Raw genomic sequence first — 10,444 nt, forward strand, 5'->3', positions numbered from 1 at the left:
CATGTAAGACTTTGACCGAGCATAGCTTTCTATTCGAAAAGAATCCGATGGGGGGATAGAAGACATAGTTGATGTAAAAGTCGAGATCTACCTTCTCAAGAATTTTAGCTTTTTTGAGAAGATTTCTACTAGTGACGTCTATGTTAGAAAAGAGAGTCATACAAGGATTAAGAAGAGTAATATCCAAATTGTGTTAGAGAGAACTTGTTAGTATTATAAATAGAGGCTTTGTATCTCGATTTTTTAATCATCAATAAAATAAAAGGTTACTTAAGTCCTATTATTATAATTATTCTGTATTCTTTTAGTTATTTTTGAGAGATTCAAATTGAGCTTGTTGAAAAAAAATTTCTCCTCTTTGATCAGATCAAGCCGAGTCCCTGCAGACCACCAACCTTTTGTAAGCTCGTCAAAACCTGGAGAGGTGTACCAAAAGTCTTCAAACTGGAAAGGCTTCTTATGTGTTGAACATGAGTTGAGATCCAAAAGTAGAGGGAGATGATCCCATGTTGTCTTTGGGAGTGGGTAGAGTAAAGCTGACGGAAATAAGTCGAGCAACTCGGTGGAAACCAGACATCTGTCAAGCTTAGCAAAGGTAGGAACCTCTCTGAGGTTTGACCATGTGAATTGAACATGGTTTAGTTTAATTTCAGACAGTTGGAGCTTTTTGATGGAATCCTTGAAATCTACAGAAGTTGATGTGTTGCCACTGAAACCTCTCCTTTCGGCTGGGAAAAGAATGGAAGTAAATGACCTATTAGCAACCATGGTCCCTGCCCCCTGTCCCTGATCGAAGATAACTCCTGGACGAAGCCATTGGGTTGCTGATGAGCACCTGGGCCGTAGACATTGGTTAATTACCAGCCGTTCTTTGCTTCTAGGAGTATAAAGGAAGTGGTGAATTGTGCTCAACAGGAACTGTCCTTCTAGAAAATAATTGCCCTCGATTGTAGATGAGTCTCATCTGGTAAGGAGACCGCCCGCTGATCTTTTTGCTCCAATGAAATTTCCACACGTTGAGATTAGGTGATACTCGCCAACTTTCTTTGACTTCGTTTCTTGGAAGCCAACTAGATCGCACTGCGAGTTTAGGATTGTGTCCCACACGAAATCAACGTTTTGATGCTTTCCCCAAACCTTTTATAATCCAACAGAGAAGAATCATGTAGAGAAGAGAAACACACTTTCATTTGATTCTGAGACGCACCTTCTAAAAGGTTTTCCATTTTGACCGAGGAAACTGGGACGAGGCCACAAGGTGATACAAAACCCACGTACCAGGGGGCTGGGGACCGGGAAATCATGCGGCTGTGGGCCAAAACGCATATTTTAGTGGGATACAGCTTTGGTGTACAATGGCATTTGAGAGCTGTCCCATTTATAGATCCCAAAATGATTCCCTGGTCGCATGCTCAGATGAAATTAGTAGTGTTCGTTGCTGGGTAGAATACGAGCACTTCTATGAGACTCCAGATTCTTCAGTTTGATGATGTTTGAGACTTTGAGCCACATTTTCTGTCCAGTTCTTTAACCTCGTCCATGGTCAACGAGTTTATAAAAAAGATATTCTCTGGTCATAGGTCTGTGAGAATCCGTGCGGACGTATTTAGTCCCACATCGATTATTCGCCAAGGAGATCTTGGGTATTTCTACAAGACTAAAGAATCTAAAAAATATTTTCCGACTAGCCATTTTAGGTGAGGTCTTGGATTGTGACAAATGGTATCAAAGCAAACTCGGTTTATAGTCTATGTGGATTGGACGACACTACAACACGGGTCACTATCTGCGGGACACTAAAACGAGAGTGGCTTTGTAATAGCTCGGTTTTTTTGGGCTAGTGGGTCGTCCTGAAGAGGCCAGGCCCATTGGCACTTGAGCATGTCCGAGAGTCCTAAGGCGATCCAAACATTGGCAAATCCTAGAATTTTCTCTTTTTAAGATCCTCCTCCTCCTCTTTTGAAAGCCATCACCAATTTCTCCAAGAATCACCACCAATCTCAAATTCCTTCTTCCAAGTCCCTTCCTTGGATCTTCGCCGGAGAAGTCTTCGGACCACCTCGCCGGACCAAGGTAATTGTCCAATGCCTTGTTATCTCTCTTTTTTTGGTTTTGTAGTTGTTGCCATCTTCATTTGAGCCAGCAAATTGCTGAGTTTTCAATTTGAAACAAGGTGCTATGTTTCGATTGTTTCCTTTCCTTATTCACTGTCACAAGCCGCTGGAATAGGTCAAGCTTCACCGCGTCCCTAGACCTCTAAAATCATGTGGCTGTTGGCCAGGGAGAGAGGTCATGATCTAGGCCGAGTTATCTCATGATTCACGATCCATTTTCCTCTTCTCTTTTCTTTGTCGGCCGGCCACCGTCGCAGGTGGTGCCATGGCTGAAGGCCGGCCATCATTAATACAATTTATATTTTAATTTTTTAACATTAGTTAACTTTACTAAATATTTTTATATATTTAAAATTAAAAAAATAGAAATAGAAATTTATTTTTTTATTTTAAAATAAAAAATTTAAATAATGTTATAAGATAATTTTTTGACTTTAAAGATTATATATTGCTTTTTTTTAAAAAAAAAGAGGCACTAAACATGCCCTTAAAGAAGGCCAATCAAAATTTACGAAAAAAGGCCAATCAAAGAGCTTTTGTTGGCGAAAGTGGAACAAGAACCTCGTCCGGTGGGTGTTTGGAGAGCAGTTGGTTGAGAGGGTTTTATCATTGCTGGTTCATGTAGAGGAGGTGGTGGACAGGAGGGTCTGGAGCGAGACTAAAAGGTCAGAGGTGAGAGTCCGAGACTTATTCGAGGTGGTTAGGAGGACTTTGGCTCGGTAGATTGATAAGGGCTGGATTTGGAGGCTGCGCATCTACCCCCGAGTGGCCTTATTTGTCTGGAAGGTGGCATGGAGGTGTCTGCCTACCAAAAGCATGCTGGCTCGACGAGGGTGAAAATCCCCACAAAGTGCGTGGTCTGTCCGAAGGTGGAGTTGTCTATTTTTCATATCCTCGTCGGTTGTCCGTGGGCCGCTGAGGTCTATGGGTGTGCCTTAGGCTCCCCTAAACCTCGGCAGAGGTGGACATCGACCGAGAATTCTCTGGACTTCCTGGAGGTCTCCTCACAAAGGCCCAGCCTTGAAAAGCGGGGGATCAGGGCTGCCTATCTGACCTACCACTATTGGCTAGATAGGAATGCTTGGATCTTTGAGAATAATAGAGCGCATCCGAGGATGGTGGCAGTCTGGCAGATATAGCCCTACTTCATGTGGTGGAGATTATTGGTACTATTGTGTCGTCATCCCTCGGGACGACTGGAAAAATCTAGGGTTCCCACTATGCTCCTGTAACACCCAGGTCTATGTCTATCTCCTGGGAGTCCCTATCCCCTGACTTTCTCAAGGTGAACTTTAATGGCAGTATTGACGAGGGAGAGAGCAATGGAGGTGTGAGATTTGTTATCAGAGACCACGATGCCAGACTAGTGGCGGCCAGGGGTAGGTGGATCTTCGGCATGTTTGTCGTGAGTGTCAAACTCAGAGCTACATGAGAGGGCATCACCTATGCGAGGCATGTGTTGGGTGCGGACCGTATTATCCTCCAGGAAGACTCGACCACAGTGATCGAGTGGGTTCATGGTTGGAGTTGCACTGCAGGCGAAAGGCTGCTGCTCCACGACATTCAGAGATTCTTGGAAGAGTGCGGCTCCTATCGGGCCACAGATGTCTCCCGGAAGATGAATGGCGCTGCTGACTGGGTTGTCTCCTTCACGGCTCATCACTCTGGAGGTTTCATCTAGGAGAACCATGTGTTTGCCCCTTATCCTTTATGCTATCTCTTTTTTTCTGATTTTGTTGGGTGCACCCACATCCATCGTGTGTGAGCTGCCGTTGTACAAAAAAAAAAGCGCTTTTGTTCTCACCTCCTTGACCACTGTTAGCTTTCTCTGAATTTTGTGAATCATAAAGTCAAACAAATGGAGGACCTAATCTATCTGGTAAGATCTTCTATGAAAGCCCCTCGTTTTAAAATAATAATTGAAAGGGGTGTTTTAAAGAGATAGGGCAGCCACTGGCATTAGGGGTGCAAATGAGCCGACTAGCTCATAAGCGGCTCGAGCTCGACTCGGCTCGACTCGACTATTACCGAGCTTGAGTCAAACTCGAGTAGCAAAATCCACGGCTTGAAAACTTACGAACTCAGCAGAGTATATATATTTTAATAATATTATATTTTATTATTACATATTATTAATTTAATATTTAATTCTTCATCTCTTACTTAGGTTTCCTCGCCGAATTCACATCAAAAAACGCCAACATGAATACAAACAAAATCATTAGGTGAGGGAATGGTTTTTCCTCCCCCGAACCCCCTCCCCTTCCATTTAAGGAACGTTACCCCCCTCCCCCCTCTAGGGGGATGTTCATGCAATCCAAAATTCAGTTGCATTTAACTTCGGTAAAAATTGAGTTACAAAAGCTCTCACTGCTCTAACCCATATCTAAACCAATTCTGCTTGTCTTGTCAGAAGGGATCACTGAATCTTCTATTAGAGGTAGGCGCCCAATAGACCAACTTGATGTAATGGATGGCACTTGATTAATTAATAGGGCACGAGAGGATACTGCCTTCATTCATTCATTTATTCACCTCCGCCCCTAGCCCCGTTGGGGGGTCCTGATCTCGATCAAATGCAACTGACAGAGAAAGAAAGTTAGTGTTGCAGGTCTAGTTCATGGACTCTTTTGCAAGTTCTTCAAGCCTGCCGTGAAAACTCCTTCTGTTCTATGCAAGTCCATGGAGTATATGTTAGGTTTTTGTTTAACCATATTTTTAATTATTGACCAAAACTTGAACTTGAGCTCGAGTATGGCTCAATTGATATTCAAGTCAAGTCGAGTTGATCTCGAGTATTGTTTCTTTTTTTTTTATTGAGTCGAGTTTGAGCTTAGATATTAAAGCTTAATTGATCCCAGCTTGAGTTTTAAGCTCAAGTATTTTGAATCAAGTCGAGCTCAAGCCTCTAGCTTCTCAGTTCGGCTTGGCTCGATTACACCCCTAGCTAGCACAAGCAATCTCTATTTTCTAGAAATACAGTAAATTATGTAAATTCAATTAACTATCCTAGAAATAGAAATTAGGGCATATTTGGTTGGGGGGGGGGGAGTGGGGTTGTGCTATAGAATGAGAATGGGAATGAGTGATTCTCGTTCCAGAAGTTTGGAAAGATTTTCATTCCGATTATGATTCCAAGTGGGAATGGAAATGTCTCAATCCTCCAAAATCCAATTCTGACTCTTTTTGATATTTAAATTCCATTCTGATTCCGATTCCGATTTTAGTCACGAACCAAATGCATCGAGGAATGTAGCCATTTTGATTCTGATTCCAATTGACTCTGATTTCGATTCTCATTTCAGTCGCAAACTAAAGCACCGTTATTAGTGCTGCAGCTGTCCCTAATGTCAATTGTGTTCCATCAAATATTACAAGAGAAGGCCCACAAGGAAAATGTCCTAGCATCCAAATAAGCCTGCACATCTGGAGAAACCCTTCTTAATTTGAACACAAGAGAAGGCTGATTTCAAGTGCTACTTTTATCTCTTTCCCTTTTTTTTTTTTTTCTCTCTCTCTCTCTCTCTCCCCCCTCTTTTGCGTCTGTGCATGCGTGCAGGTAATGAGCATGCCTCTCTGTTTTTATTATATACCAAAACAAATAACCATACCATCACTAGGACATTAGCCCTTCCATCACGTCAATCCATCAGAATGGAAGCGTGTTAAAAATTAAAATAAAACAAATATATATGATAAAAATGTATGGCGTATCAACAGTCTTATTTATTTTAAATTGTTAAGATTTGAATCTACCAAAAAGGATGAAATGGACCCTTTTTTACTAAAAGGGAAAGAAAAAAAAAATATTGAAACACCAGTAATATTGAAGCTCATATTTTTTTCGTCAGTGGGTTCCAGGGAGCGATCGGTATCTACCGTCGCGGACAAGAACCTTCGAGAAGTAAACGATCTTTCGGAATGAATACAGACTTCTAGCCCAACATAACAAATTCACTGCCATGCTATCCGGTGCAGGTGGCAATGAAGTATCCCAACCTGCAGAAAATTATAATTTGGATTTAAAATAACTTAATAAGTCGTTAGATTGGATTTTATTGCAAATTAGACTTAAAATTCAAGAATGTTTAGGTTCATAAATGTGTATGTGCACTTGCATACCTATATATGATCTATATATTGTTTTGGTCCAAATAGTAATTGGATGGTTTTTTTTTTGGGAATTACAAATCCTGATCATTTAGAAATATTTTAAATAGTAGAAATATTTAGAAATATTTTGCTTATAATCCAAAACAATTGACTAGTACAAATATTTTCGCATGTGAGTGTGTGTATGAACAGCGAGTTGGAGTACACACTTTATGTTAACTCCCTGAAATGAGTTACTAATGATATTAAAATTAATGATAGGCTGCAAATTTAATATTCCAAGCTGTGGAATATGACCGATTATGTATCATGCGTAAATATATTTGTTTTGATATATATTCTAACGTGACGCCTTTGATAATCGAGGTTCTCAATTCTGTATGAGTACTTTTGATAAAATAACAATAATTTAAAGGTTGGATAAAACATTTTTTTTTTCATAAATTAGAGTGGTACCTACATATATAATATGGGTGTCAGCTGGAACTTGACTGACTACAGCATGCACTAATATATCTCGTAGATTCTACGACATGAGATTCAGATGCATGAGACAAGCTTAATTCCCATAAAACTTAACCACAGCAAATAATTTTGGGTATTACAATGTTGGCTTCACTCGGTATAACTACATTTGCAGGCTTAATTACCTAGTAGGGTTGTCAATTTCTGAGGAAAATAATCTGATTACACAATCTGACATGTTCTCAATGAACAATATAAGCATTTGAGATATTATGCGAAGGACAAAAAGCATGACCCTCACATCCAAGGGCATATTTGAGAGAAACCTTGCCGAATCCAGTGGGATCGGCTGGGTTAGGAGAGCCGAGGAAGAAGAGATGGAGCCGGAAGAGCTATCATCAGGGGGTATGTTCCTCATGGGATTAAGAAACATCTTGAGCTAATTTTTCGACTCTACCTAATATAGCTCAGATTGGAGTTTAAGTTCAATTTTTTGACCCATTCAAAGATAGATCGTATTTAGGGTTCATCAATCCTAGATCGAATCTAACCCCGTCTTGCCACAGTCTGGCCAAGCGAAACCTTGTCTGGCAGGTCAGGCCTAAAGCACTTAGGTCTAGGTTAAACTCGGCCCTTCATTGGGCTAGACTAAGTTCAACCTTGCTGAAGGACCAGCGTCAAGCTAGAGAGTAACTCGAGCTTAGCCCAATCTAGAGTTCATGGACTGAGCTTGGGCACAGAAAAGATCAAATTTTAAATAGGATCAGTCTGAAACCTAATTAAAACGAACAGAGTTTAGGCTTGAAGCCTAGCCTATGATCAGTTCTAGCCCAAACAGACTTTGGACTAGATTTTAAAGCCGACACCAGCAAGACTACTAGTCTGTCAGGCTATAGCCTGAACTGATTGGCCCTCACTGTGATGGAGATAAAAAATATGGGATAAATATTTATAGGTATTTCTACTACATTAAAGAAACAATAGCTTTAAATTTGAAAAATATTTCATTCTAATATTATCTGCTATTCTTCGTATCAAAAAATGTCCTTTCACTTTGTAACGAATGCGATATGCAAGGTGAAACCTCTGCACAGAAATAATGAGAACCATTTTCAGGCCATGCGGCAACATTCTCTCTATATATGACGCACGATTATGGATTAATTCATCACAAATCCTGCCATGTGGAGGCTACTTTAGACCGTGTGCAATGGAACCTCGTACAAAATTTGGCTAAACTCCACTCTCTAGTTCTTCAATTGCGATATTTCAACTCATAAAATTGGCTAGCTTTGTATAATCTGAGACGATTGGTGGAGGTAGCAGAGTAACAAGAGCAAACCAACCAAGAAGGCATCTTAACTGAGCTTTCGTAGTGTTTCCAAACCATACATAAGAAACAATTTATAATTCCTCGAACGTCTGAATGGCTGTGTTGAGATAGGGATATGGCCGCTAAGAGGAGCCTCAGCTTGAAGGAAACAGTATATGGCTTGTTTAGATTGTAAATCCGATCCTACTTGTTTGAGCTACCCTCTTTTTTTTTTTTTTTTTTTGGATAAAAATGGCATTTCATATAATCCTCACATGGGTACAGCCAAATAAGTCAAAAGAAAGAAAATGAAGCAATGAAAGAGGGGTGTCAGCAGTCCTCGTCCAAATAAAGTCACTGGAGTGCCGAGCCACGAAGGAGGCAACTTAATCTGCAGCTCTGTTTGCCTCCTTGAAGATGTGTGCTGCCTGAAAAAACTCTATCCCTTTGACCGGTCTGCGAATGCCACCAATCAGCGAATGACGATCCCTGTAACGGTCTACTCCCCAAATCCAATCAATCACTATGAAGAAGTCCCCCTCAAGGTGTACCCGCTCTGCTCTGAGCACTCTTCGCGCATAGGAGATGCCCGCCCAGGCTACCTGAAGCTCCGCTTCAATGGCCGTCAGGCTAATGGTGCGATGCCCCCCGGCCACAATCAGCCCACCCTAATGGTTCCTGATCACAAATCTCACTCATCCGTGCACACCATCCGCCGACTTACCACCATCGAAATTAACTTTGAGATGACCAAGGGGTAGAGGTATCCATGAGAAAAGGGCAAACTTGGGCATTGTGACAGCGAAATGAGTATCCCAGATGTCCCCGACCATCCCAAAGGATCTCAAAGTGGTAGTCGTAATGATCTCCGAAGCATGTCGAGAGGCTCTGTCCATCACCGTCCTCGGCGCCGACCTGCTGCCCTAAAAAATACGGGCATTCCTATCCAACCAAATGCATGTGATAGGCTAGGTATGCCCTCTTGCACTACAGAAAAATACATTTTTTCCGGCGTTTTTTATGACCTTTACCGACGCTTATAAGCGTCGGTTAAAGTTCGGCCGATGCTAAACAAAGCGTCGCAGAAGCGTCGGCGATACCTGAGTGAGAAAAGTTTTTTCCGATGCTTTCGGAAAGCGTCGTAAAAGATTAGTTTTTAGCGATGCTTTCTAGCGACGCTTAAAAGCATCGCTAAAAGCCTCAAAGCCGACGTTTATAAGCGTCCGCTATAGTCTTTAATTATTTAAAAAAATTTATTTTCTTAAGCATCCACATTCCTTCTTATATCCGATATCCACCTAGCATCAACGATATCAGCCCCAGCAACATCAACTCTTTGATTTTTTTTTTTTTCCAAAGACAGGGACATACAAATACCTAGGCATCAGTAAACAAAACTAAGAAAGAAATCAAGAACTCCAAGAAAGGATAGAACCAAAATTTCGTAGATCAAGTAACGAAATCACCTTGCGACAATTCAGACCAATTTGCACAGCAGGCTTTTCACATGCATTACTCCCAGGCACCGATTTCCTTCAAGAAAACATGTGATAATTAAGGCAAAGGGACAATAACCATGCACATAAAACTTTATTAAAGAAAGAAAAGAAAAAAAAATTCCGAGAGGCGGCCATCGAGACCTTTCTTGAATCTTTCCTTTGTCCTCAATGATTCAAAACCTGATTCATGGGACTCAGCCTTTGTCCTTTCCTTTCCAGAGTATATCTTGAAATATTTCGCCATTACCTGAGGAAAAAAAGAAGAAAAAGTGAAAGCAAAAGGAGAAAAAATGATTTAATGATCAAAAGATTGTGGAGAGAAGGAGAAGCAGGATTTGTACTGTTCTGGGAGGGATTGGGATCTTCAAGGATTCGGTGCTGGAGGGAGGAGGAGAGGAGAGGAGAAGATATTAGGAGACGGTGGATTGATGTCGGCGCTGGAGGGAGGAGGAGAGGAGAGGAGAAGTTTACAAGAATTAGGGCATCAATCGAGAGAGGGCTGATATTTAAATGGATTTGGCCTCCGACGACGCTTATAAGTATCGTTGTAGGTTAAATCTTTAGACGACGCTTTTAAGCGTCGTTGATTCCGAAGCTTTGCCAACGCTTTTTAGAAGCGTCGGCAAAGTTTGGCGCTGAACCAAAATTTTCCGACGCTTCTCCCTAGCGTCGGAAAATCTTCTTTTTCTTATAGTGTTGATCCCCTCCTCGGCGTAGCTCGGACTCCTCATAGCAGCCCTCAGAAAGTGTAGAAGGTCCTCTGCTGTATCCAGCACTTGTGGGGAAGGAGAGAAGCTCTCCCAAATCTGCACTGCCCTGAGGCAGCTGAGGATAACATCCGTGATGGACTCCTCAAACCGGTAGGAGTCTTCTGTAAAGGAGTCTATGTTTATCTTTTAGGACTGATTCTAGGAAGCTGCTAAGGAAGTCCATGTTGGAAA

The sequence above is a fragment of the Phoenix dactylifera genome, chromosome 15, assembly GCF_051530095.1.
Source record: "Phoenix dactylifera cultivar Ajwa chromosome 15, Ajwa_hap1_PhDact_Kaust_v1.1, whole genome shotgun sequence".
NCBI lineage: Eukaryota > Viridiplantae > Streptophyta > Magnoliopsida > Arecales > Arecaceae > Phoenix > Phoenix dactylifera.